Below are 7,334 nucleotides of genomic sequence, written 5' to 3' on the forward strand. Positions count from 1 at the left end.
TTAACTTTCAAAAATGTTGTTCCTGCACGTATTTCTTTCATGTAGAGAAGAACACATGTTCCAAGCAGCAGTTCTACATCGCTGAAGTTATTTTATGTCTCTGCTGAAATGCCATTAAAAAAAAGAAAGATCAGTTTCTCTCTGTGTCATGAAATTTCTGCAGTTACTTCAGTTTATTTTAAAATAATAGACTGTTACTCTTGGAGATCAGAAGCTGCTCTACATATTATTAGCTGTTTCTGTTGGGAACAGGGAGAGGGTAACAACTGTTGGGAGAAAAGTCAGGCAGACAACTGCAATGGCGACCAGTTTAGCCACCTCAATTTGAGCCACCAGTAAATGTGAATCAACACTTTGTGAAGCCACAACTGAGGGCTGGAGTATTTAAATCCAGTGAAGGTTATTGAAGTAAATGTGTATGAGTTCATAGTAACAAGTGTAGGCAACACGAGTTTTCGTTTTCCTGCCACGTCACTCATGGTCTATGCTTTTTCTCTGTCTATGTGCTCTGAAGTGCCTTGGTACCTGCTAAATGTCATCTCCTCCCTCCATTGCTACTTTATTTCACTATGCAGTCAAGCCAATGGAAAGTCTCATTCATTACTTTACAAACACATATAGGATACAGGAGATATATATATATATATATATATATAACTTCAGTTTTGGTAATTTGTAACAGTAAATATCTTTATATCATTCCTGTATCTTTATTTCATGTTACATACCTTTTACAAACAAAACACTGAAAGTCCCAAATTCATTAGCCCTTCCTTGCCTCAATTATCTTCCCATTGAACTATTACAGAGCTGTTTCTATTCATTCTATCACGAGTACTTTGAATATGACTGAATTGCTATACATACAGCACAACTTATTTATCTTTCAGATATTAATTTATGAGTATTAATTATTTCCAAGAATGAAAATAATCTCATCGTTTGGTTTTGATTTGTTTGCCTTTGTTAATAACAGGAAATCCTTGACTTTATCTCTAGTCAGTTGTTAATAATTTATAAAGCAATAGGCCAATAATAGCAAATATGGGATTAAGTATATGTGAAAATTCCGGAAGCACTTCTTACTGTTTTTTCTTAACTCTGTTCCTTGTTCTTTTAGTTTATCTGCAGAGGATGGAGGAAGAAAGCAGCCGATTCGATGTGAATGATAGAGCAAGCTTCAATTTTATTGAAAGAAATCACACCTTTGACCTGGTTCAGCTAGGATAGAGTCAAGTTTTCCCCAGCAGAGAGAGAGGGGGAAGGGATCTCCAGCCAGGTTATTCATACCATGCTGGCATCAGGTCCAGCGGCGGAACCTTTTTCACCGTGCTCTTTGGCGGGCACCTTTCTTTCCGTAAACCAGCTAGCGGTATTTCTCTGTATATCGTTTGTCTTGTTCACTGTTATTGCTGTTTATTGTTGTTACCATTGATATTGTTGTTGTTCAGATTGTTCTATCACTCTGTTGTATTAAATTTCTTGTTATTTTAGCCCGGGTCTGTGTTTAACTTCCAGCCCGACTGGCGCGGGTGGGGGAGGGGCAACGGCAAAGTGCTCTCCGGTCTCGGCAGGACTTACACTGCACAACCTTATATAGGTACTCTACAATACACTTACTTGTCGGGGTAGGCAACGGGTCTGCTAAATGCCTGGCAGAGCAGATGGTATTTAACCTCAGCCAGATCATCCCGTACCCATGAGAAGTCTGCATGCAGGAGGACATACCACAGATAAGGAGCAAGGACAGCGAACATCTGCTGGAAGAAACATGAAACTGTTGAACGCAGATAAGGAACTGTGTTAATCATGTTCAGAAGTAAAACTTTAAGAAAGCTATCCAATCATGTACCGTTGCTATGGGTGTACCGTTGCTATGGGTTTAACCAATTATGTTAGAGCTTGCAGTAGTTGTAAAAGATATATAAGGTATGTAGAAAAACAATAAACAGACTTCTTCTTTTACTCTTAACTTAACTGTCAATTGTCGCATGACCGTCTCTACCGCGACAACTACTCACAAATCTATTGGATACATTTAAAAGGTTACATTATAATATCTCAGCCATTGGATACAACTAAAAGGTTACATTATAATATCCCAATCTCTTGTGGTATTTCAGGTACGTATCAACATCTTTCTTCCTCTGACTTGCTTTCTTTCCCAAGGCTGTTTTTTCCATCACACTCAGGGCCATTATGTACCTCAATTTCTCTCTTTGTTATCATAACAGTCCTTGTTAGCATAACTGAGCCCTGAATCTCTTTCCTTGTTAGCATAACTGTACCCTGGGTTTTTTCCTTTGTTTACCTCAGATGGCTGCGACCAGCTCCTGCACAGACCCATGTCCTTGCTCTGCAAGCCATTCTCCAACAATTCCCTCTTTTTCTTTTTGTGCAGCTTGCACAAGCATAACCTTACTAACATTTTTCATCATGCAACTACAAGCTATCCTAATGGTTACTATGACTAATATTATTATTCCCAACCACCACAAACCCTCTTGTAAGATACTTTGTAGCCAGGAGGACAGTCCAAACACAGAGTGTAAGCATTGGTCCCAGGGATTTTTAATTACCTGTACTTTTTGTAAGTGCTGCTTCATCCATTATAATTGACTTTGAATCGACTGGCTATGGTCAGATAGATTAAAGCAACACATTCCATCAAAATCCCGACATCCATGTCCCTGGGCAAGCAAAAGAAAGTCTATGGCATCTCGATTTTGTAACACAACATGCCTCAGACTGTCCACATCGCTAGCCATTTCTTGAATAACTCTTGTGGTGACATTAGACTGTTTCACTGCCCAGCAAGCCAGCTTCTTAACACTAGCCAGTGCCTGGGCAGTAACTATTGAGGGGATTATAGAGGCAAAAACGCTGGCGGTCACTCCCCATAGTTCAACTGAATCATCACAATTCTCAGTAAGGGCTGAAAGACTGCACTTATTACGCAAATTTATATGCTTTTCCCACTGATGTAATGCTGGGGCCATGAGAGTCAGGTGACCTATATAACAAGGACCACCAAATGCTCGTCGAGGTATACCTCTCCATGCTCGATCCCCACAAATCAAAAACACTCCATCAGGAAAAGCTTTAGGAGTTCCATTGTTCCATATTGACAATCCTCCTTTAACTTCTGATCCTAATGCTCCTAAACCACCACCCAAAGTACTATTAGTTCCACAATAATCTCCCTTTTTCTGGTAATCAAATCCCTTGGTATGAGAAGTTACATTGGTCCAGCCTGACAAATTATACTGCTTGTGATTATGAACGCCCTGTTTAAAATTACCCAACATAAAACATGTCTGAGTCCAATTTTTCTGAGCTGTTTCCAATTGCTACAGATCCCAGTAGGTCCAGCTCCTGAGGGTCCCATGACAAGGAAGTGGTCAGATTATTAATAATTGCAGCAGCAGCCTGAGAAGTGCTGTTAAATTTACAAGCAAAAACATTGAATGTTTGACAGATTATCTTTGGATTGCCAATGGGTACCCCGAAGAGACAGGTCCTAAAGGGGTCAGCAGGAGAAGCCAGAGATAGACAGAAGTCTTTTTGTCTTGTCTTATTCGCCCAAGTGATCCAAACATTCGTTTTCGGCAACATCATTGGGACAGTTTGTACTATTGGTATCATTGCCAGGAACATTAGCAGCTTTCTGAACCGGTCTCGTCCATCGGCTGGGAATCCATTGAATACCTGTAGGAGTAATGATACACATATAACCTCTGCCCACATATTTAACTTCTGCTGGACGCTTCCACATTCCTGTTTCTAGTTCTCTATACATTACATACATAGGCTCCCTCTCTTGTTTTCCCACTGTTCTTCCATGAGTCATTGTAGGAGGTAGCCCTTGATCAGAAAAAACACACAGGTGATTTAAAACAAAAACAGCCTTTCTGCAACATCAGTAATATCCTTAAACTTTTGTAAATACTGTTTCAGCATTTGATTTGCTCGTTCTACAATAGCTTGACTGGTTGGCAAGTGTGGTATTCCTGTTATACGCTTTATTCCCCACATCTGACAAAATTTTCTAACCCTTTTACTGCAATATGCAGGCCCATTATCAGTTTTAAGCGTGGTGGGGACTCCCATAACAGCAAAGCAACTAGTAAGGTGACGTATTACATGCAGTGCTTTCTCTCCTGTTTGGGGAGTTGCCCATATATATTTGCTAAAAGTATCTATAGTAACATGCACATACTTTAATAGTCCAAATTCATTAACATGTGTCACGTCTATCTGCCATAATTCACAGGTACCTAAGCCTCGTGGATTTACACCAATTCCAAGTCCTGGGCCATGATAGCTACATGTGGCACATGTGCGAACAATGCCATGAGCTTCCTCCATAGTGATGTTAAATTGTTGGTGTAGCCCTCGAGCATTCTGGTGAAACATAGCATGTGATTCTCTTGCCTTGACAAAGTCACTAACAGGGGCTGCTACAGAGGCAAGACAATCAGCCCAGTCATTACCTTCCCCTAGCCCATCAGTCCATTTGTGACTCCTAATATGGATTACACAGTATGGTTCTGCCCGCTGCACAATTGCAGATTGTAATTGCTGTAATAAATCAAAGAGCCTTCTGTTATCTATGTCTCGTATCCTTGCTCCCTCTATACGACCTACAATGCCTGCAACATACAGAGAGTCTGTAACAATATTCAGTTTCTTATCAATCCATTGACTGCAAGCCCAGACTACTGCAGCTAGTTCCAATGTCTGCAGAGAGTCTTCTGGCTGTGCCTCCAATAATCGATGTTTCCATTGTCGATTCTCGTTCCATGTGGCTGCCGCACATCGCTAGCGTCTTCCAGCATCAGTGTAAACTGTAATAACATCCTGAAGTGGTCTCTCACTTATTTTTGGCTTTTCCATCCAGGCATGAAGACTCACCCATTTTAATATTGGGGCTTTCAAAGTTTCAAGTTTTATGTCTGCTGAGCTAGACAGCAAGCTCGGTTGTAATTCTGGCGTTGTAAATACCAGTCCAAATCCTTCTTCTGAATTGGAACATATATTGTTCCTGGCTCCTTTCCTGTGATTTGCACTAATCTTGTTCTACCCTTTTGTATTAATTCAGCAAATTAGAAATTTTCTTCTGCAGCGTTATTGCTGGTTGTATTGTTGTAAATACCCATTCCAAAACAGCTATCTGATTCTCCCCCTTTTTCTTTTTGCATTGGGTCAATGCACCTATGAATTGTCGTACACCTGATAAAATAATAAGGTCTATGGGATAATCTGGATCAATCCAATCGACTGCCCTCATTGTGACATGTTCTGCAATTTCTTGAATGGTACGTTGCTGGTTTATAGACAATTGTACCGGTTGGGCAGGATCGGTCCCTTTTAATAGAGGATGCAGGCATTCGAGTTGATCATTATCAATACCTACAATAGGTCGAAGCCACTGTAAGCCTCCTAATAGTTTCTGGGTATCTGCAAGCGTTGTAATGTTCGTGTGAATAACCAGTTTTTGAGGGCTAATCTGTGTTTCATTTATTGACAAGTAAGCCTATATATTTCATTAAGGAGTTACAATTACTGTTAGCATTTTCTCTTAAAAGAATTGGCAACTGTAGTGTAGTTTGTTCTGTCGCAGTAGCAAACATTACTCAGACATTCTGTTTAAATGATCAGTCGAAGAGATTGCAAACTGTCCGCACAGGGGCACTCACAGCACCCACAGCTGGATCCTGAGTGCTGGCTGCTTCTCACGCCTCAGGTGTGGTTGCACACACCTTGCTGGTGACCATTGGAGATGAGACCTGTGGAGACACAAGCATAACCTCTTCCCCAGGTTATTAAAGAAAATGGTCCTTCCCAGTTACCCCTTTCTAGGTTTTTGTTAACACTTGAGCTTTGCTTTGGACTTCTTGTTGATCTGGTATCTGTGATGAAAAATGACACAATACTGGTGGCACCAGAAACACAGGGGAGATGTTTAAAAGGTTTGAAGAGATGGAATCTTTCTGGTGTTCAGGGCAAATTGCAGTGATGTCTTTAACTTGATGCCTTGATAAAGAAAACTGGTTTTGTATTTTGCATTCCGGTGGAAAAAAATGTATGCATTTTAAAGCAGAGCATATGGTTGACCTGGAGCCAAGACTACTCCCCCTTTTTGTTTTTGCAAAAGTACTTTCAAGGAATGGTTTGTCCCGTGGGGAAATGCAGTATACTTGTGATGCTTGTCTGTTTGAGAGTATCTGTAAATCATTTAGGGTCTTAATAACAATTTTAAGTTGTTGCAGGACAATACACACAGGTGATTCAATTTACAAGCTTAGTTTCAGGGTGGGTTGTGCTACAGTGGTGATTAAGACAAATTTAATCCAGTTTGAGTTCCTCATTGAGTCATACAGTCATGACCCCAAAATGCAATAGGGGTTTTCTAATATAAATGGATGAATATTTGCTACCCAGTTTTCTGGGCCCCTTACCTGAATGAGATCCTTGCTTTAAATTGCTACAGCATGACCATCAACCCTGAAAAGCATCTGAGGTACCAGAGCTAACAGCCAATCTGCTCAAAGATATTATGGTCACATCTGCACCAGTATCTAAAATGCCTGTCAGCTCGACAGATTTTTCAGTTTTAACGAGAGTACATTTTACCAGAAGTCAACCTTGTGTCACGTTTAAGTCCAAAAATATTTAAGGGGTACCTGCTGATCCAAATCCTGAGTAATTGCGGCTTCTTGGTATACTATTAGGGGGTTTCGCAGTAAAATAAGCAAGCTAAATAGTTTTTTGATCCTTTTATTACTGAACACAGGGGTACAGACCATAATTTTGATTTTTCTCTTCATAATAGGCATCTATGACCCCTGGTAAAACAACCCCTGTAAGGTTGCAGATGACTTTTTAACAATATTTCCATTAGGCAGATGGTTCAGAGGTGCACTCTCCCCTCAGAGTATGCACCTAAATTCAAAACAACAATCAACACAGAATTACTGCCTCCCGTTAGAGGAGGTATTGTATATGTAACACTTAGAACACTGAGCATAAACAAACGGCAGCACCTATGACCCAGCGGGCGGGCACTAGGACCCTGTAGTTTCTCGCCGGCCTCTTCCCTGGCCGGAGAACACCGCAGCTGCAGTGGGCCGCGTCTCACACACACACAATCACACAACTACACAAACACACAAAGGAGCTCCTGACACTTATTACTCACAACATAAAGCGACATATATTACACATAAGAAGACTCCATTAAGAACACATAAAGCCTGTGCTGCATAACCCTGCCGCTTTTGGCGGGGGGGGTGCCGAGAGCGCAGTGCCGGGCTCAGCCGCAGGCGGCCGCT

At 41.0% G+C, this 7,334-nt stretch overlaps 1 protein-coding gene across 1 annotated transcript in view; it reads left to right on the plus strand.

The window, feature by feature from the left end:
* Nucleotides 1-7,334, plus strand: part of LOC113475869 (histone H4) — a 16,810-nt gene that overhangs the window by 365 nt on the left and 9,111 nt on the right. The window lies entirely within an intron of this gene.

The sequence above is a fragment of the Athene cunicularia genome, assembly GCF_003259725.1.
Source record: "Athene cunicularia isolate RWA chromosome 1 unlocalized genomic scaffold, athCun1 chr1_part2, whole genome shotgun sequence".
NCBI classification, from domain to species: Eukaryota; Metazoa; Chordata; class Aves; order Strigiformes; family Strigidae; genus Athene; species Athene cunicularia.